Source organism: Pan troglodytes, chromosome 19, assembly GCF_028858775.2.
Source record: "Pan troglodytes isolate AG18354 chromosome 19, NHGRI_mPanTro3-v2.0_pri, whole genome shotgun sequence".
NCBI lineage: Eukaryota > Metazoa > Chordata > Mammalia > Primates > Hominidae > Pan > Pan troglodytes.
In genome coordinates, this window is record NC_072417.2 from 67,501,628 (window position 1) to 67,522,952 (window position 21,325).

The 21,325-nt window shown below is 35.5% G+C and overlaps 1 pseudogene; it reads right to left on the reverse strand.

The window, feature by feature from the left end:
* Window positions 1-18,718: 18,718 nt before the first annotated feature.
* LOC129137732 (histone-lysine N-methyltransferase SETMAR-like) lies at window positions 18,719-19,762 on the reverse strand (annotated as a pseudogene).
* Window positions 19,763-21,325: the final 1,563 nt, after the last annotated feature.

Below are 21,325 nucleotides of genomic sequence, written 5' to 3' on the forward strand. Positions count from 1 at the left end.
CAAAATTCCTGTGTTGAAAACCTCATTGCCAATGTGATGGTATTAAGAGTTGGGGGTCAAGGAGTGTGATTGGATCATGAAGGCAGAGCCCTCATGGGTGGGATTAGTGCCTTTATTGAAGAAGTCCAGGGAGCTGCCTTGTCTCTTCTGCCATGTGCAGACAGAAGGCACCATCTATGAACCAGAAAGTGGGTCATCACAAGACAGTGAATTTGCAGCCGTCTTCATCTTGAATTGCCAATGTTCAGGCTGCAAGAAACAAATTTCTGTTTAGCTACTCCATTTATATTTTGTTGTAGCAGCCTGAATGAACTAAGACAGACATTATTGTGACTCTGAGGGAAATTGTGGAGGAAAGAGAGTGGTTTACGGAAAGATGACTTTCACTATGTTGTGTCAAATTATTTGGAGACCAGTGATACTGAAGGAAGAGAAATATGATGATGACATAGAGGGGTTTCAAAAGGTAACTTTATGTCATCTGCCCATTAGATTGTTTAACGCTATGCATTTCTTTATATTTTTACCACATGAGTATGTATAGATGTCAATAGAAATCTCATTTCTAACCATGAAAAATGAATTTTGAGTCCCAAATATACATTTTAGAAGTACAAACTTATGTTAAGTTTATAATGAATACAGTTGCCTTAGAAGGTAATAGAATATTTTAAATAATGTAAATGTATATGTAAATAATACCATCCTTTAAAAATATATAAATATAAAAATATATATAAAAAATACTTTAAAAATACTTTAAAAGTGTTCCTACATAAAATATAGTTTTGTTTACATTTAATATTTGTGAGAGTCATTCTTGTTAGTGCTGATAGTTCTCAGCCACTCATTTTTATTTTTGTGTGATATTCCATTGTAGGATTGTCGAATGCATGCACATATTAAAATTTGAATATTAACTATTGCCAAGTTGTTATCCAAAGTGATCGTAACAATGTTTATCTCAATTCACAGTGTAAGAAGAGTTCTTGTTATGCCTTAATCTTGCTGATACTTGGTATAGTCAAACACTTAATTTTGTCAATATAATGGAAATGACTTGTGAATTTCTCTTGAGTTTTTCTCTTCTGTTGGAGTTGGCAGACAGGAATCACATTTCTCTTCATACCTTTTGCTCAATTTTCTATTGGGTTGACTTTTTCTTACTAAGTTTTTTAGGAATCATTTTTACTGTATATTCTTCATACTTATATTTTGGTGATTATACACATTACAATATTTCTCTAGTCTGACATATTTTTTCCATTGTGATTTTTTGTACAGAAATTTAAAATCTTAATGTGTTTGAAAATTTCAGCCTTTTTAAATAATTAATTCTATTTGCATTAAGAAATGTTTTCTTAACCAGTCCTTATAAAAATTTTGCTATATTTTCCCAGAATACACCGTTTTGCTCTTTATATTTACATTTTTGTGTAATATGCAGTATCAAACTAATTGTATTTTTTTATCTGAATAATACAGTCCTAAGACCATTTGCTGAGTAATCCATATTTTCCCACTAACTATAATACTATTGCTGTCATATATCAAGTTTTATAAATGTCTGGGTCATTTTCTGGGGTTTCTATTTTATTTTGTGTCATCTTATTTTTGTGTCACTTAAAACACTTTTTAAATTACTATAGATTTATAATAATCTCAGTATCTGCCACATCAGTTTTGTATACTTTGTCCTATTTCAAAATATTCATGACTCAACATATTGTCAAAATCTCAACAAAATATTGTTGTGGGTTAAAATTTTAAATTAATTTTGAGATAATTGATATCATTATTATATTGAGGCTTCTTATATATTAACACAGTATCGCTCTATTTAATTTTTTTCTTATCTCTTTTAGCAATATAATTTTATCCATATTTAAATCATTTATAAGATCTCTTAATAGGGTTCTTATGGTTTTTTTAAGTTTTTATTATTTCTGTGAATGAAAATTTTTTAAATCAATACACTTTACTGTAAAAAGCACTCTTAGTTTTTGTATGTAGATCTATTATCTAAAAACCTTGCAATTATTTATAACTTGTATACAAATTATCTTAAATTTTTATACAGAAATTTTCATCATTTAAAAATAAAGAGAGTGGTATTACTTTCTATTATTTCCGTATTTCTTGTTGTATATCTTTCTTGTCTTTTCCGTTAGCTAAACCTTTACTACAATATTGAATATTAGAAGTGATGGCAGATATATTTGTCTTATTCCAGAATAAAGGGAAATACTTCAGAGTTTTGCCATTTTGTCCACATTTGCTATCATTTTCCTCCTACAGAAATCCTCTATCAGGTTAAAAACTAAAATTATTTTTTTTGTATTCCCTGTTTGTTAGGAATTTTTACTGAATAATTTTTCTGCATCTAAATAGATAGTATGTTTTCTTGTTTACTTTCTACTATTTAATGTGATGATAATATGAAAATAGATTTGCTAAGATTCAAAGATCTTTATATTTCTTGAATAAATCTTGTTTATCAGAATGTGTTTTGTTGTTAGCATATGCAGAAACGCCGCACATGCATGCACACACACACACACATACCCTGCAATAATCTCCAAACAATTTCTTAAAATCCATGTGTAGAAGAAGAAAAATGAGAAGACAGGCTTAGTGTCATCCATAATCACATAGAACAATCACATTGCTAGAACTGAGAATAACACAAAATTCCCTGGATCTCAAGTGTTTAAAAAATTGTGGATTTATTTTGTTAAATTAAATTAAATTTGTCCTAAGGCTGCCTTTGTACTTTGAATCCCTACAGAGTAAACTGCAAACTAACTTAGTATGTAAAGAAACTGCAACCTTAATAAGACTATATTCTTGTAACAAATAGCTGAGTCTCAGTCAATTACAGTAGCCAAGCTTCAGCCAATCACAGGCTGCCAACTGATCAGACCACGTTCACAGAAAGCAAATGCCTCATCACACCATGTCCAATAAATGCAAATGCCCATCTGTAGCCAATCAAGCTATTTCTGTCATCACTTCCTTTTGCTGTCTATAAATACTGTCCTGCCCATGTTCCTGGGTGGAGCTCTCTAAATCTCTTTTTGTTCTGAGGCTGCCCAGTTCATGAAACTATCCTTGCTCAAATAAACTCTGCTAAACTTAATTTGTTTTAATAGTTCTTAACAAGAGATTTTATTCTAACACAACACATAGTGAAATAATATGGCCCATATAGTTTACCACATGGGCAATTCATGTATTTGGATTAAAGTACACACACTCAGTTTAAAAAGGGAAAGAAAGAGAAAGAAAATATTTTGAATTGTGTGGTGAATTCTTCCCATGAGGCTATTTGATAAATATATTCCCAAAAACAAACATGATGGGAAATGCTAATGTCCTAGTCTGTTTGTTATTGTCAATTTCCCCATAGTCTCATAGTCTATGCATCTTACTACATTAAATTGTATTTAAACATATATTTTTTTCATAAAACATGGCCCCAAGTCAAATGCATCATCCAGTGCCCAAAGAGGCAGAAACTTTTTTCTTCAATACTAGAGGAAAAATTGACTATGCTGGGCATATTTTAAGGGGGACTATCGAACTACATTATTGTACCTTTCTAATGGGTATCTAAGGATAAGTTTTACACCTGAGTTTTCAACATACGGAATGGTTTTAGAATCTTATGAAATGGGAGAGTTCCCTTATCCCCCTCGCAGGGTGTGCAACAAGGGTGTGGCTTGCTTCTTTGGTGCCTCCACTGCTCAACCCTAGGGGAGCATGCAGATGGGCAGGTGCAGAGGTCGTGGGGAGCATTTTTTGGTTCTGACCCCATGGCAGCATCTAGGGGTGAGTGTTTACAACTCCCAAAGCCTAAGTGAGCCTGTGTTACAGTGTGTTCTTTCAGCTTTGCTGTCTGCAGGCAGCTTGTGTTAATCAGCTCAATTAGACCTTCTGCCTTATTACAAGGACAGAGGGCTTTCTGTATCCCGGGTTCTTGCCCTAGTGTACTGGAAAAATCAGATCACATATGGGCTTGGAAGATGAGTGCAAGTTTTTATTGAGTGGTGGAGTTAGCTCTCAGCAACATGATTGGGGAGTTAGAAGGGGGATGGAGTGGGAAAGCTGTCTTCCCCTGGAGTCGGGCCGCCCAGCAGCCAGACTCTCCTCTGATTGCCCCCCGGCCGAACTGCCCTCTGTGTCCACGTGGTTCCGCCATGGCTGGTCTGCCAGTGTCTGCTGGTGTCGTCAGTGTGTTCTCCTCCTCTAGAGGTCTAGCCAACTTGTATGTGTGCCTGCTAAGGTCTCTTGGGCACAGGATGTGGGGGCATGACAGGCCAGAGTGGTCTTGGTAAATGCAACATTTGAGCCCAAAAACCCAGAGTGCCTGTTCTCACTTAGATCCATGGGCACAGGCCCCAGGGTGGAGCCCTTGCCAGGGACCTGCCCCTTCTCTACCCAGCACTTCCCTGTCCCCCTCCCATGTCACCTACACAGTGACTTTAGCATTAGAATCACCTGAAAGGCTTGTTAAACTACAGATTGCTGAGCCCCATCCCCAGATATTCTGATTCAGAAAATCTGCTGTGGGGCCTCAGTTCCAAAGTGACTCTAGGACCTTCTAAAAAGTTTCCAGATGATACGGCTGTTGCTTGCCTGAGGACCATCCTCTAGGATAACCACTGACTTTAAAAAGTGGTTTATGTTTTCTTTGGATCCAGGCAAGCTCAATTTCCACTGAATGTTGACAGTGTTTGTTTCTTTGGGTGGGGAGGTAAGAAGCAAGGGGAGCAATTTAGCATGTTTTATTAACTGTCACATGATAGGTGTTTTAGAATAAACTGGGGACTGAAATTATTCTAATTCACCTATAGCCAATATTCTTTAGTGCCTACTACAAAATTTTAATAAACTTCCTAGCCATCAACTGCCAAAAGTCTTATCTTTCTTGTACCTTATAATTAACAGTTTAAGATAATGTTATCAACCAGGGATTGTTGACGCATTTCCTTTCCCCATGGTTAAAATACATAGAGCAAAACCATTCTTTTGACAATTTAACATTTTGGCTCAGCAATTCTTGACATTTGTTTTGCATTCGGAGGCAATGATATAACCTCTTTGCTGTGGCATGTCAGTTTTTCTGAGTTATCCTTGCCAGAATGCATTTCCAGGTTTTGATGAAAGATTTGCTCTTGAAATCAGTTATCTTTCTTCTTGCTTATTTTTTTCAAGACAGAAATACCTCTTTATAAATAAATAAATAAATAAACCATCAGAATTGTATCACAATCTGAAAAGGTCATAGAGAAATCTGAAGAAAGTGTTTAAGGATTCATCATACCATTAAGGTATCTCCAATCTAGCATCTTGCGGATTCCTTTAAGAGGAACTTTTATGGTCAAATGACGTCTGGTCCATAAACCATTTTTCTTATCCTGAAGGTTGTGGAAACACAAAAGTTTATACAAAAGAACAAAGATTTTGTTTCTTTGATAAAGTCATGGACTGCAGAATACCATCTGGCTTATATAATTGCTTGAAATCTCATTAAATGTTAAACAGATAAAGTATTTCAAATAAATTAATAAAAAGCTCCAGTTTCTAATTTAGAAAACATCAGTCTGAAATTTGTAATGATGAACTGATTAACGGAAGACAATTTTAAGCAGATTTATGTGACATCTATAGCTATAGTCTGAATATTACAAAAATGAATTCTCTCTTCTTTCCCTTAGCCTAAGTTATTTTTTTTTCTGAACATGCATATGCTGTATCTAAAGTTCCCAGTAAATGTTTGTGGAATAGATGAGACAAACAGTACCACTAAAAAGCCTCTGGACATTGGTAAATATTAAGCTTGATAAGTTGTAAAGATTTCATTTTTACTTAAACCAACTTTCACCAAATAGTCCCTTCTGGGAGGCTTTCATACTCAGCCTGCTGAAAAATTTTGAACTGACAGTGGGTTTTATTTGTTTATTTTGCATCTTTTTCTACTGAAAATGTACTTATTCACTTTGGAAAGTTAACCATTCATTTGGAAAAAAAAAACAAAACAAACAAAAAAAACAATGTGGCTGCATCTACCCAAAGCTACATACATATGCTTACTGCCTTGTCATTCAATGCAATGTAGTTTCCATAACAACCGTTATATCAACTGAATGCAGAGAGTCCTATTTTTTTCTAGGCCATGAAAGCAACTTTCTAAAAGAGAACACGTTAATATCTTCTCCTCACTATATTACCCTATCAAACTATTTGGTGAAAAGCACCCTGTCTCTATAAATTAACATTTCTGCTGGATATCTCTTTCAGAATTCACATTTTCCCTTATTCCTTTGTTTAAGTATAGTGTGGCAACCTCTCCTTCTGCTGGGTCTGAAATCCCCCTTGTCAGAGGTCAGCTCTGGTTCAATCTCTGGTGAGGAAAGAAAAGTCACTTGGCAGTCTGGGCTCCAGACAGGGATTTTCTAAGCAATCTTTTTGTTTATAGCTCCGGTTCCAACCACATCCAAGTCTTCAGAAGTACCTAGTAACTCCAATTCTTACATTTTTCCTAGGCTGCTCCAATGTGAGTTTCTCAGAACTACAAGCATTGCATTTTTAACAATTGTCTTCTCTTAAATCATTTGCCAGCCTTCTAAGTCCTTCCATCTTCATATATTGTCTTTTAGATTTACAAATATTATCTGATTTTACAAAGACACACTGTTCCTATTTCTCATTCTTGTTCAATTTGGGTAATTTTGGGGAGAAAGTTGTGAAAATGTCTTTTTTTTTTTTTTTTTTTTTTACAATCTTGAAACCACAAGTCCTAAATATTCAAATGAAATAAACACGGAATTTTTGCCCTCTATCTTATAAAAGTAGTAAATTTAATAATAAGTTCTCATGATGTATTTAAACTATTTTGTTCACAGAAATTTGGGGTTAAAATCACAGTGATTCTGTAAATTAAACTGATTTATACTTATGCTTGTTCTCTAAGAAGGTTCTTAGTTGGATGTAGCTCCTATTCCATACCATCTTCATCTTAACTTTCAAATCTAGCATCAGAACAAACTAGATTTATTGGCTCATTAAAAAAAAAAGAAGACTGAATTTGCTGTGTATGGAAAACAAGGGAACAAAGACTGAAATTTTAAAAAGTAAAGAGAAACAATGGCAACTTTCAGCACATTATCAAAATCATATACTTTTAGGTAATAGGGAATTCCAATTTCTGAAGCTTGAACCAAAATTTAATGGCTAAGAAAGAAAAAGATAAAACTGGGTTAAATTCTGTCATTAGAATTAAATCATAGTCGGTGGAGAAGCTCACACCTATAATACCAGCACTTTGGGAGGCTGAGGCAGGAGGATCACTTGAGCCCAGGAGTTTGAGATCAGCCTGCGCAACATAATGAGATCCTGTCTCTACACAAAATAAAAAATTAGGCAGGCATGCTGATGCATTCCTGTAGTCTCAGCTTCTTATGGGGCTGAGGAGGGAGGATGGCTTGAGCCTGGGAGGTTGAGGCTGCAGTGAGCCCTGTTTATGCCACTGCACTCCAGCCTGGGTGACAAAGTGAGATCATGTCTCAAAAAAAAAAAAAAAAAAAAAAAAAGAGGTGGGGGAAGGTGGGGGGCAAGAAACAGATTTTGTTCGATTCTGATCCGTTAGAGCTCTAGAGATTAGTGGGCAAAACCGAATTGTGAATAGCAACAATAAAATAAGAAGACTTCCTTCTTTGTGATGTCGGTGTTTTTAATTTGTTTACAGCTAACTTTAATTTCAACATTTCAAGATCCTGGAACTGATAAACAAAAGGTCAAGCCTAGGACAGACTTCTCGAAGTCCCTACATGCTATTGTTCTATTTAACATTGCATAAAAACACACCTGAATGAGCTATAGGAATCAAGCTTTAGCTCCCTGTGCAAGATGACAATCTCTGGCCTTGAGAAGACTTATGATTTTCTCCTTATATGGCTCGAGACAAAAGCATAACACAGGGACAGCTTGGAAACCTGAAGATGAAAGCTAACTGTGTGAATGAAGTGTTGCTGCCTTAGACAAGATAATCTGCCCATCAAAGCAAAAAAGCATAATTCTGTATGCCTGGGATGTCTCCGTATCCAAGGAAAGAAAAGGATCTGAAAGAAATTGTTGACATTCTGACTACTTAAAGTAGATGCCTTGTTAAATGAGATTTCTGCTGAGACCAGGATGCTCTGTATGTGCCTATCAGTTCAAAAATATAATGAAAGGAAAGTGCTCTGTGTTTTCCTGTTGACTTTCATACCCAAAGATCAATTTAATGGAAAATAAAAAGCTTCCATTCATGGGATACATCTTTGTATTAAAAAGGATTAAATAAAGAAAGTTTGGAACTTTAGGAGCTATTAGCATTATTATGTGTGTGAAGAAACAGTGAGTCCCCAATTCACTCCTCACTTTAACTGAGAGTTCCTTTCTTTCCTGTTAAATGCCAAAGTCATTAATTCATTTCGTATTGAGCATAAGATCTGAATTTCAGTTAGCATAGAAAAAAACGATAAATCTCATAAAATCTCATAAAATGTTAGGAAGTTGGGGGAAAGCAAAAGCAGCTATAATTTTTAGATATTCATTCAAAATATATGTTATTGAAGCTACTGTCCATTTTCACATAGTATCTAATTTTTAAAATTATTCTTTTATTCTATGTGTATTCTGATGAGTCTTCACTAACTTATGGTATTATCGAGCATAACATAGGTTAAAATACTGTTGACAAAAAGAGTCAAACTGTAAAATATTTGAAGAGATTTATTCTGAGCCAAATATGAGTGACCATGACCTGTGACACAGCCCTCAGGAGGTCCTGAGAACATGTGCCCAAGGTGGTAGGGGTACAGCTTGGTTTTATATATTTCAGGGAGACATGAGACATCAATCAAATACATTTAAGAAATACATGGTTTGGTTCAGAAAGGCGGGACAACTCAAAGCAGTGGGTTCCAGGCTATAGATAAATTTAAACATTTTCTGGTTAACAATTGGTTGAGTTTATCTGAAGGCCTGAGATCAATGGAAAGGAATGTTCAGGTTAAGATTAAAAATTGTGGAGATCGAGTTTTATTGTGCAGTGGAATCTCTCAGCAGGCTTCAGAGAGAGAGACCATGTCGTAAAATGTTTCTTATGGGACCTAAAAGGGTACCTGTCTCTTAGCTGATGATCTCCTGAATCTGGAAAGAAAGGAAGGAAAACAAAGGGGAAAGGGGATTCTCTATAGGATGTGGATTTTTCCCACAAGAGGCTTTGCCAGGCAATTTCAAGGTATGGCAAGGAAATATATTTTGGGGTTAAATATTTTTTCCTTGTCTCATAATGGTATGTCAGAGTCAGATTAGAAAGTAAGTCACGATATATAGGGTCAAATAAAACCCATCAGATGAGAATTCATGATTTGTAGGGCATGACTTACCAGACCCCTTAGGTAGGAATTTGGGCAAGTTAAAAAAATCAGAGCTTAGTCCTCAATACCTATCTTAATTTCCTCATGCAAGCATTGCTGTATCCTTTCTTTTCTTTTTCTTTTTCTTTTTCTTTTTTTTTTCTTTTTTTTTTTGAGACAGGGTCTCGTTCTCTTCCCCAGGCCAGAGTGCAGTGGTGTAATCAAGTCTCACTGCAGTCTTGACCCCCTGGGCTTAAGTGGTCCTCCCACCTTAGCCTCCCTAGTACCTAGGACGATAGCCATGCACCACCACTTATTAGCCTCTCCTGGAGAATTTTTAAATTTTTTGTAGAGATAGGGATCTCACCATGTTGCTCAAGCTGGACATATTTTAATAAACTGCAGGTGTCAGAAGAGAGAACTAAGAAATTTTGATAATTTCATATCAGTTAAGAAGATAACATGTTTCAAGAAATACTATTTGATCCACTATGTGTATAAGTGTCTGCTGTTAGCCACGATTCATTGGGATCTTATTGCATATCTCAGATGTCGATATCGCATATCTCACTGAGAGTACCTTTCAGTTTCCCTTATGTTGGTTAATGTATATTTCTCAACCTTTTTACCAGACCACACCTTCCCAGAAAGCAAAATCCTAATTTGTTTTTTCTTGGTGGCTACTAATTTTCTACCGTAGTACCCAGCACCTAGCATTCACTCAATTGTGTTTTTGAAATACATAAATGATTTTTATCTAAGCTCATTTATTTTTAAAGTACTTTTCTAAAAATATGTCTTTTAAAAAAATCCAGTGCCAAAGGGAAAAAAATTTAAAGTTTCTTTGGTTACCTTGGCAGATCATCTAGATGATTTGCATCAATGTCATCTTTTTGTTATACTCATTAACGCGGCTGTTCTTAGCATGAATTATAATGATGAAGGTGGTAATAACAACTGGAATCAAATGTTTTTTACAGTAGAGAAAGCTTTCAGTCACATTATTCCATTTGATCTTCACAAAATCTATGTGTTGGCAGAGTGGTCACTGTTATTCATATTTTATTTATTTATTTATTTATTTATTTATTTATTTATTTATTTATTTTGAGACAGAGTCTCGCTCTTTCGCCAGGCTGGAATGCAGTGGCACAACCTTGGCTCATTGCAACCTGTGACTCCCAGGTTCAAGTGATTCTCTTGCCTCAGCCTCCCGAGTAGCTGGGATTACAGGTGCATGCCACCATGCCCGGCTAATTTTTGTATTTTTAGTAGAGACAAGGTTTCACCATGTTGGCCAGGATGGTCTCGATCTCCTGACCTCGTGATCCACCAGCCTCAGCCTCCCAAAGTGCTGGGATTATAGGCCTGAGCCACTGCGCCCAGACTTTGTTATTCTTATTTTACAGTTGATTAAGTGAAGACCAGAAATGTCAAGTGACCTGTCCAAGATCACATAAATAGCAAGTGCAGATGCTGGGAGATTTATATTCTGGTCTTTCTGATTCCAAAACTCTATGCTAAATGCAGATTAGTCCCCAGTTTACAAGTGCCTGAATTGTAAAGCCTTCTTCAATCTAAAAACAAACAAACAAAATAACTAACACCCACATGAGCACAGAAATCACCAGTCCACTTGACCACATGACTATAGGACACTCTTAAGCCATTGAACCTCCCATTCCGTGTTTCTGGTACCTAATGGAGAACAGAAAGCTTGTGCTTTCACAAATTGCCTATGGCTTGCTGGAGTAAAATCCTTTAAAAATATATTCTGTTCTGTGGAAATATTTTCATTGCCTCCTTTTGGTTTGTGTTTGTTTGTTCATGCATCTTTAATGCGATGAGGAGTACTTTGCAGCCATGCTGCATAATTTTCTAAATTATCACAGGTTAATTTATTCCTGAATCACCCAGAAGTTCTGGACAAAGAAATGCCTTCAGCAAGTAACGTCAGGCACCTTCTAGAGAAGAGTACGTGGAGGGACCAAGTGGAAGCTTCTTCCCATCTTTTTTTCTCTAGGGCCTTCAACTTTTCAATTCAATCCCTTCCCTGCCTTAGTTTGTAGAAGCTTCTTTCGAAGTCTTCTCTCCATGCTCAACTCTTGTTTCATCATTACAGTCTATTTAGCACAGAGCAACCAAGGTGATTCTTTTAAAGCAAATCTAAATACATAAACCACTTGTCCAAAATCCTTCCAGAGCTTCCAATTTCAGTTACAATAAAGTCCAAAGGCTTGACCTTGACCTCCGGCGCCCCACGTAATCTGCCCTCTGCTTCTCCAGTACCGCTCTCACTCCCACACTGTGCCCACTCAGCAACAGCCACACTGGCCTGCTGGCTCCTTCTTCACTTGCCAAATATTCTCTCACCTCAAAGCATTGGCTTCTTTCTGCCTCAAACAATTTTCCCTTAGCTATTTCCACAGCCGTTTCCCTCACATTATTCAAGTCTCATATTATCTCATCAAGGAGGCCTTCCCCCAAATTTTCTGTATCCTTACATTATTTATATATTTTTTCATAGTACCAATTGCTACCTAACATTGCATTGCATATTTATTTACCTATTTAGAAAATATTCTGCCCTAGAATATAAACTTGAAGTCAGGAAATTTGTGTATTAGCGACTGCTCTATTCTCAATATCTAGAATAATGACTTCATATAGTAAGAACTCAATAAATATATGTCAAACACATGAAATGAATCAGCAAATAATATCTCAGTTTCGGGGGCTATCATTTTGCATTTCTCTCAGGATATTCTAATGGGAGGGTATATAGGGTAAATGAGGATGCAACAAGCCAGTTGGTATCTAAGCCTAAAATTTTTCGTAACATCAAATTCAATTTCAGAATTACTTAAACTACAACTAAATAACTGTACACTTGGAGCTAACCAAGTTTTTTAGTTGATGGCATTCTTATATAGAGCAAACTTTTGTTGAGTATTATCTATGTACCAGGCACATCATATAGAAGGTACCTTGGACCCATACTGGGAAAGCAAATATGGAAAATGTACAATTGGTTTTCTCAAGGGACTCATAGTTTAGTATCAGTAGTAGTTTATTTTAGTAGTAGTTTACTTTGTGGTGATACTTTTATTTGAGAAATAAAGAAAGGAAGGAAAGGAGAAAGGAAGGGACCAGCCTATGTTATTCTGTAAGAAGGATTTATAGATAGGGTAGGAAAAGAGTTCAAATTAGGAAAGAAATTGAAAATGTATGACATCAGCTTTTAGAAAGGTCTTGTCACATACTATCTAGACAATGTTTTGTTTTTGTGTGGCATGAGAATAATTTTTATTAGATATAATATTTTATAAATGAATATTTGCCAATTATACGAATCTTGTCTACCTATATCCTCTTCAAGTAAAATTTCATGTTTCCTGAAATGACCCTAATAACTTCTAGAATAAGTTGTGATATATAAGAACACGTAGCTACCATTTCTAATGGTGATCACTCATCAGTTTCTTACCCACTGATAAAGGAACAGGAAATGTGATCATTTCATGTCTCAGTCATAAAGGTGCTTATATTATTTTAATTACTTGTTAACATTTTTTATCAAGGTTTCAATTTTTAATAGAAAAAATTTTTCTGGTTTACTTTTTGTTTTTTATTTTCAGTTTCTAAGATACCATTTAGCATACAGTGCACATATTACTCATTCTAAAGCATGTAAGTATCTCACCTCCCTAGCCTCACCCTTCTGAATGTATGTTTTGAAAATAGATCAACTTTAGCATTTCTTACCATGAAAAACATCATAAATGGATAAAATTATAATGTAACTTTAGCCTAAATTCTGTTGTTTTCCATTCTTTAATATGACTTACAAAACCTGACCAGGTCTATCATCTATTTTATTATCCTAGACCAGTAGAATTGAGCATCAACCCTCTTTAGGACTTGGCAGTCTAGATGACTGATGAAAAAACCAAATGTGAGTTCCTTTTGTGGTTAATGATATTGCTATATTTCTATACCATCTGTTGCCTCTTTTCCTGGAAAAAAAGAACCCGTCTCTTCTTAATCTTCAAGGAGATCATTCTTAAAATTTGTTGGATGGTCTATATTACTAAACTTCACTTCTGTGTCCTTATATTCCCAGAGCCAATCATTTCTATGGAATTAGAGCCCCTAAGACTATAGGAAATTCATTTACTATCTCGCTTAAGATGAAAAGTAAATCCTGTAAGTTCGTTTTTGTTTGTTATTTGGTTCTGGATTTTTAGCTTCGTATTCTGTATCTTTTTAATGCAATAAGCTAATCCGCTGTGTGAAACTGGTTCCTATTTGGCTATATACTGAAATAAAATAAAAATTTTATTACTTTGAAGTAAATCTCTCCTGGAAGGCTTTTCAGAATTGTTCACTAATTAATAAATGTTAGTTTCTGAAATTGCAGTGAGTACCCAAATACATATTAACACTCTTATTTTCATCATAATGGTCTTTTGAAATAGGCATGCATGATATTCTGTAAGCAGGGCTGAGCATATTAAGTTATTTTAGAAGAGGTAGGAATTGATTTATTAAGCAAATATTTATTAAACCTAAATTCTACAGTAATTCACATGACATTAAGCATGAAGTAATAGTTGATGGAGAATGCTAGTATGGCTGCCAACAGAAAAGCATACATAGAGTTTTCAGCAATGTACAGCCATTCCAGAAGGATATAAGCAAAACAGAAAAACAGTATGAACACACCACATTATAGAAAACCAAAATCTTTTACACGAATTAACTATTGGGGGACAATTCTTTATAAGTCTCTCACATTTCTACATGCCTGTTAAGCAAGGACACTAACTGCCCTTTTATTCTTATTTTAATATATTTATTTATTTATTTTGAGATGGAGTCTCACTCTGTCACCAGGCTGGAGTGCAGTGGAGCTATCTCGGCTCACTGCAACATCCGTCTCCCAGGTTCAAGCGATTCTCCTGCCTCAGCCTCCTGAATAGCTGGGACTACAGGCAAACGCCACCACGCTGGGCTAATTTTAGTATTTTTAGTAGAGGTGGGGTTTCACCATGTTGGCCAGGATGGTCTCGATCTCTTGACCTCGTGATCCGCCTGCCTCAGTCTCCCAAAGTGCTGGGATTTCAGGCGTGAGCCACTGCGCCCAGCCCTGCCCTTTTATTCTTAACTGTCTTTCCAAGGATGTTTATGTAGCAAAAGGCCTTGGAAGTTAAAGATAGTGTTCCTCTCAGGAGCAAGGAGCAGGTTTGCTTAGTGTTCAACATAATAAAGGTAATTTCTCCTTCTGAAACAAACATCAGGCAGGTTTGCTTACTGCCGATTATGAAAGATTCTCGTTACCTAACTTAGGGCTCCTCAGCCATGAAACAAAAATTACTGCATAATTTTTCATTTAGAAAATTACATAAGGCCCTCTGCTTCATCTCACAGGACATGAGAGCACAGAAGAAACTGATGTAAACATGAAGCTCATACTGCTTTCTGTGCCGTGAGCAATAAAACCCTTTGTCTCTGACCAAAGAATCTCATGTCTTGTTAAAATCCACAAAACTATGCCAAGTTTGTTAGCTTGCAAGTAGGGTGAAAATCTTTCATCCTTAACAGTTCTTGACATTAATTGATACATATCCAATATTTACAGTTTTAATAAACACCACTAGAAAATAGCCCTTAACTGCCCTAATTGTTGATAGGGGATTTAGAAATCACAATTAATTGTTCTTGGAAACTCCGTGGAAGCTTGCTATCAATTCATGGAAGAAGAAAAGCAGAGTATCATGCCCCATTGTGGAGCCTGAATTTATACTATTTGCTTGGTCTGAAAGTCTTATGTAAGAGTGTTTGTATTTTTGAAAGGAGATAATAGAGAGAATAGGCAAGATATCATAAATCATAAGACAGTAGCTAAAAATTTTCCAGAATTCAAGGAAAATGAGAAATTAAAAATGAAGGAAGCATGTTGAATCGCAGCTTCATTTGATGTCTCTCACTTTGCCACAGCACACAGGCAATTTTTCAGTTTCTTAATCCATTTATGCCTAGTGTTCCATTATTGGAACACTAAGCTTGTGGGAGTTATTTATATCCTACTGTGCAAGGTCATTGCCAAGGTCTGATTTTTCACACACAAAATTTGCAACCTCAGCATAAATTTAAATATACCAAGCTCTGTTGCACTCTCAGGTACTCTGCATGTATATTTCTCTCCTATCTGCCTGGAATGTTATTATCTTTGCTTTTTATAGTGGGCCTTTGCCCATACTTTGAGTTAAGTGATACCTCCTTTAAAACTTCTTATCTGACCACTTTATTTAAAATAGCCTCTTTTTGCTTATTCTCCACTAGTCGTTTTGTTTATTTCCATGGGTTATGGTTACTTTAGTGATTTATGCATATATTTGTTATTGTTGTCTCTCTTGGTGAGAGATGTCTTATCTTCACAGGCTCCATTGTATCTCTCTTGTCCAGCACAAGCCTAGCATGTAGAAAGCCCTCAAGAAATATTTGTTGATTGATAAATAAATTAAAGAATGTAAGCACTTAATTGACTTGAACATAAATATAAAATTAAATATGTAATTACAGTTATAAACTTATTACTTATATTTTATATAAAACTATAAGATGGTTGAAAAAGAAAATTCCTTTTTAACAGACTGTGACAACATATTAAAATAATAATTCTAACAAAGCCAATTGGTAGCAGGAAGTTATCAAGAGAAATAGCATAAGTGGGATAATTTCAATAGAAATAGTTTTATTTCTGAGTTGATAATTTAAAAAATATAAATGTAGGCATATTATTGGTAATTAAACAGCTAACTCCCAAACAGAACTCAAAACAGATACCTGCTTTCTAAATTAAGACAGTTACATAAGCACACACACACACACACACACACACACACACCCTGAATATGAATGAATATGATTATATAGCAAAATGTAGGAATAAAAGAAAATAGTAATACAGCACTAAAACTACAAAATAAGACCAGAAAAAAAGCAGCTAACATTGTATAGACAGAATAGGCTATTAAAAAGAATTAATTCTTTAAAATTGAGTCAAAGAACAAAACTCAACTATGTATTATCTAGGAAGCAGTTCTAAAATAAAATAACCCAGAATATTTAAAAGTGAAAGAATGAGCAAGAATATAGCAGAGCCATGATACTAATATTACACAAAGAAATATTCCAGGCAAAAACATTACATTAAAGAATCAATTTTATGTAGCTATAACTCTCAAGACTCTTTATCTACCAAACAATATAGATCTTGAAAATAAAAATTTCTAGGAAATATTAAACATGGAACTCTTAGTAAAAGATATAAGGAAAGCAAGAAAAATTAATTAGTAATATAAATGGGTAAATTAAAAGATTGAAAGACTGATAAGTAAATCCAGAGCTGGCTATATGACTCTCCTCCAAAAAGAAAATAATGATAGTAGAATAAGATAAATTATCGGGTAACCTAATTAAGAAAAAATAAATAAATATAAGAAAATTAAAAGAATTAGAATACTTTTGTAAAAAGATTGCTAACAAGCTCAAATAGTTTAATGAAATCTTCATAGAAGAAATGAATGGTTAAAATGAGTCAAAGAAGTTGAGAAAGTTGAGGAAGCCCTCAAAACTAAGAAAACTACTTATTTAAAGACTACCACTCCAAGAAAGATTCAAAAATGATTTTTTTTGAGACATGGTCTCACTCTGATGCCCAGCCTTGAGTGCAGTGGCACCATCACAGTTTACTGCAGCCTTGCCTTCCCAGGTTCAAATGATCTTCCTGCCTCAGCCTCCCGAGTAGGTGAGACTACAGGCATGTGCAACCATGCTTGGCTAATTTTTGTATCTTTTGTAGAGACAGGATCTGGCTATATTGCCCAGGCTAGTCTTGAACTCCTGGCTTCAAGCAATCCTCCCACTTTGGCCTCCCAAAGTGCTGGGATTACACACGTAAGCCACTGAGCTAAATTTTTAAATATCGTTATTAAATAGATTATCCTTATGGTGTTTTTCCAAATCACTGAGAAAGTTAAATCACTCTTGATTATATGATTCTATATAAATTATTAGAATTTAGGACCAAGGAGTACACTAAAATAATGATACACCATGACCTAGAAAGGTTTACTCAGATTTAACTAAGGTGATCATATAATTTATTGGTTACACCAGAATCTTTATCGTGAAAGAGGTGGCTATTAATAATTACTCTTTCATATCCAACAATCAACCCATAAGAAATTGGTATTTGCTCCAAATTCAAAATGTGAACAGAATCCAATCCAGTCATTTTTCCATATTATTCTTATTTCAACTTTGTCTGAACCACATTAAGCTCTCTCCTAGTTTCCTACAATAGTCCCTAACTGCTCCAGTTTTTGTTGTCTTTACAATTGAGCAGCAAGGCAAATCCTTTTAAAATGTACATCAGACCTGATGCAGTGGCTCACGTCTGTAATCCCAGCACTTTGGGAGGCCAAGGCAGGTGGGTAGCTTGAGCTTAGGAGCTCAAGACCAGTTTGGGCAACATGGCAAAAATACAAAAATTAGTCAGGCACAGTGGTGACCACCTACAGTCCCAGCTACTCGGGAGGCTGAAGTGGGAGGATCACTTGAGCCTGGGAGGTGGAGGTTGCAGTGAGCTAAGGTTGCACCACTACACCCCAGGCTGGGCAACAGAGTGAGACCCTGACTTGAAACAAACAAACAAACAAACAAACAAACAACAACAACACAAAACTACAACAGATTATAGCCCTTTCTGTTCAGAACTCTCTGAAGCCTTCCTATATAATTTACAGTAAAAGTCAAAGTCCCTTTGACCAATAAAGTTCAATATTATTTAACCCCCTCCTCCTGATTTCTACCATCACTTCTCTCCCTCTAGTTCACTCCACTCCACCTACACTCATAACCTCACTGTTCTTTGAACTTACGAGTTAATTTTCTGTTTTAGGGTCTTAGCAGTGGCTTTCTCTCTGTCTAGAATGCTTTCCCCACAATTATCAGCCTGACTTATTGGGCTTATTAGGATGTCAGCTTCAAGGCTTTGTATGAATGTCACCTTCTAAATGAGGTTCCCTTTCAACTCTATCTAAATTACATCCACTCACCCCAACTGCACCACCCTACCTGAATTTTCTTATCTATTTATTTTCTCCTTGGTTACTTACAACGTTCTAAAATGTTATTTATTTACTTATACGTATTGTTTATTTTTGTCTGTAGCTACTAGATTGGTGCAAATGTAATTGCAGTTTTGGACTATGAATTTTAAATTAAGCTGAAACACATCTTTATTAATCAAAATAGGAACCATTACAACCAACACATTTTGGCCAATAAGAAATACGTTTATTTATTCCTGTAGTGTCAAAATCCATGCTTTGGGATTTGATGAACTCTTGGAAAGCATTTTCTGCATCCTGCTGGTTATGGAAGCATTTTCCCTGTAAAAAGTTGTCAAGATACTTAAAGAAGTGGTAGTCAGTTGGCAAGAGGTCAGGTGAATATGGTGGATGAGGCAAAACTTCATAGCACAATTCGTTTAACTTTTGAAGCATTGGTTGTGAGACCTGCAATCGAGCATTGTCATGGAGAAAAATTGGGCTCTTTCTGTTGACCAGTGCTGGCTGCAGGCATTGCTGTTTGTGGCGCATCTCATCAATTTGCTGAGCATGCTTCTCAGATGTAATGGTTTTACCAGGATTCAGAAAGCTGTAGTGGATTAGACCAGCAGCAGACCACTGAACAATGTCCATGACCTTTTTTTGGTGCATGTTTGGCTTTGAGAAGTGCTTTGGAGTTTCTTCTCCATCCAGCCACTGAGCTGGTCGTCACTGGTTATTGTATAAAATCCACTTTTTGTCACACGTCACAATCCGATTGAGAAATGGTTCATTGTTTTTGTGTAGAATAAGAGATGACACTTCCAAACAACAACTTTTTTGATTTTCGCTCAGCTCATGAGGCACCCACTTATCGAGCTTTTTCACCTTTCCAATTTGCTTCAAATGCTAAATGACTGTAGAATGGTTGACATTGAGTTCTTCGGCAACTTCTTGTATAGTTGTAAGAGGATCAGCTTCAGTGACTGCTCTTGATTGGTTGTTGTCAACTTCCAATGGATGGCCACTATCCTCCTTATCTTCAAGGCTCTCGTCTCCTTTGTAAAAATTCTTGAACCACCACTGCACTGTATGTTTGTTAGCAGCTCCTGGGCCAAATAGGTTGTTGATGCTGAGAGTTGTCTCCACTGATTTACGACCCATTTTGAACTTAACAAGAAAATTTTAACTTAAGAAAATCACTCACATTTGCTTTTTGTCTAACATCATTTCCATAGTCTAAAATAAATACAAAATAAACAGCAAGTAATAAGTCATTAGCAAAAAAAAAAGTGAGAAATGACCATTAAAATGATGTATAACATAACCACTTTTATTTAAGAATGTGTTTCAATATCAAATGTCAAATTTCAACAATGCAAAAACTGCAATTACTTTTGCATCAACCTAATACAAGGATGTAAGTACCTCAAGGCCACAATTTCTTTCCCTTTTTTTCTCTTTTGTTCTCTTTGTTCTTTTTGGCTCACATTAGATGGTCAATAAGTAGTGTTGAATTAGTGGATAAGAGTTAAACATTTTCTCCTGAAAATTTTCTATAATTTCAATTTGACTCATTATATAGATTCTGGTTGTGAACATATTATTCAGTTTTCTCAAAGACCTGTCTGATAACTCCAGTATCTAGATCTCCTATGGGTCTGTTTCTACTGTCCATTATTTCAGACATTCCTGTTCTTTCTCTGTATGCCCTGCTATTTTTTATTGAAGATCTATCTGACCTTTTCTTATGAAAAAAATTGCAGAAGTAATTTGAGTTGCTAGATGATGTTACCTTCCTCCAGAAAAGATTTACCTTTGCCCTTGGTAGGCAGTTACATGAGAGAGGCAGAGTACTTTCTTTTAGGGAGTGAACTGATTCAAAACTAAACTTCAGTCTTTATGAGAGCTGGTCTTTTTTGGATAGCCATTACTCGGAAATATTGCCCTTCACAGGTCCCAGCTGAAAGACTGGAGTATTTTTTCATGCCCTTCCTCCTTGGCAAGTCCTGAACTCTAATTTTTAGCCTGCTGAGCACCACAAGGTTGCCCGAAGTTCTTTTCAGTTATCCAGCCTCTCAAATACCTTGCTGGAAAAAGCAGAATTGAATATCGGGTTCATCTACCTGCACTCCCCTACTCTTTAGGATTTTAGCTCTCTAAATCATTTCTTCCCTGGTATCACTCAAATGCTATTCAACTTTTCTAGACTTTTTTTTTCTTATAGCAAGAAGTTTGAATGATATAAGGTAATCACCATACTGGAAGCAGGATGTCCCAAGATTTACTGGCTATTCACTAGAAATCTTTGCATAAGAACACTTTACATAAATTTTAAATAATGCATTAAATGTGAATCAGCTATTTCCAACAAATTTGTTTCCTGCTTTTATAAAACCATACATTTAAATATTTCTTTAAACACTTAAATCAAGATATTATTTATATAAAGATGATTTACCAGATTATAAGTGCTAAAATTATTTTTCCCTCATTGGAAAAATAAGTAAGCATCAGCCCTCATGAAACAAGTTTTTAAAGTCAATAAAAGAAACTTTATACTCGCATATGACACATACCATCTTCATAATAGTAGACCATGTACTGCAGAGGAACATTTCACAATGTATATTCTAATCTTAAGAGATATCTTATCACACCACTTGCCCCTCCCTCTCCAAAAAAAAGCTTATGTTCAGCTATGTTTGGGAATTGCTACATATATGTACCTAGCTTGGGGACATGGGTTATGTTTGCATTTTAAATGTTCTGAAGTGTTATACTTTAAAGATTTGCTTT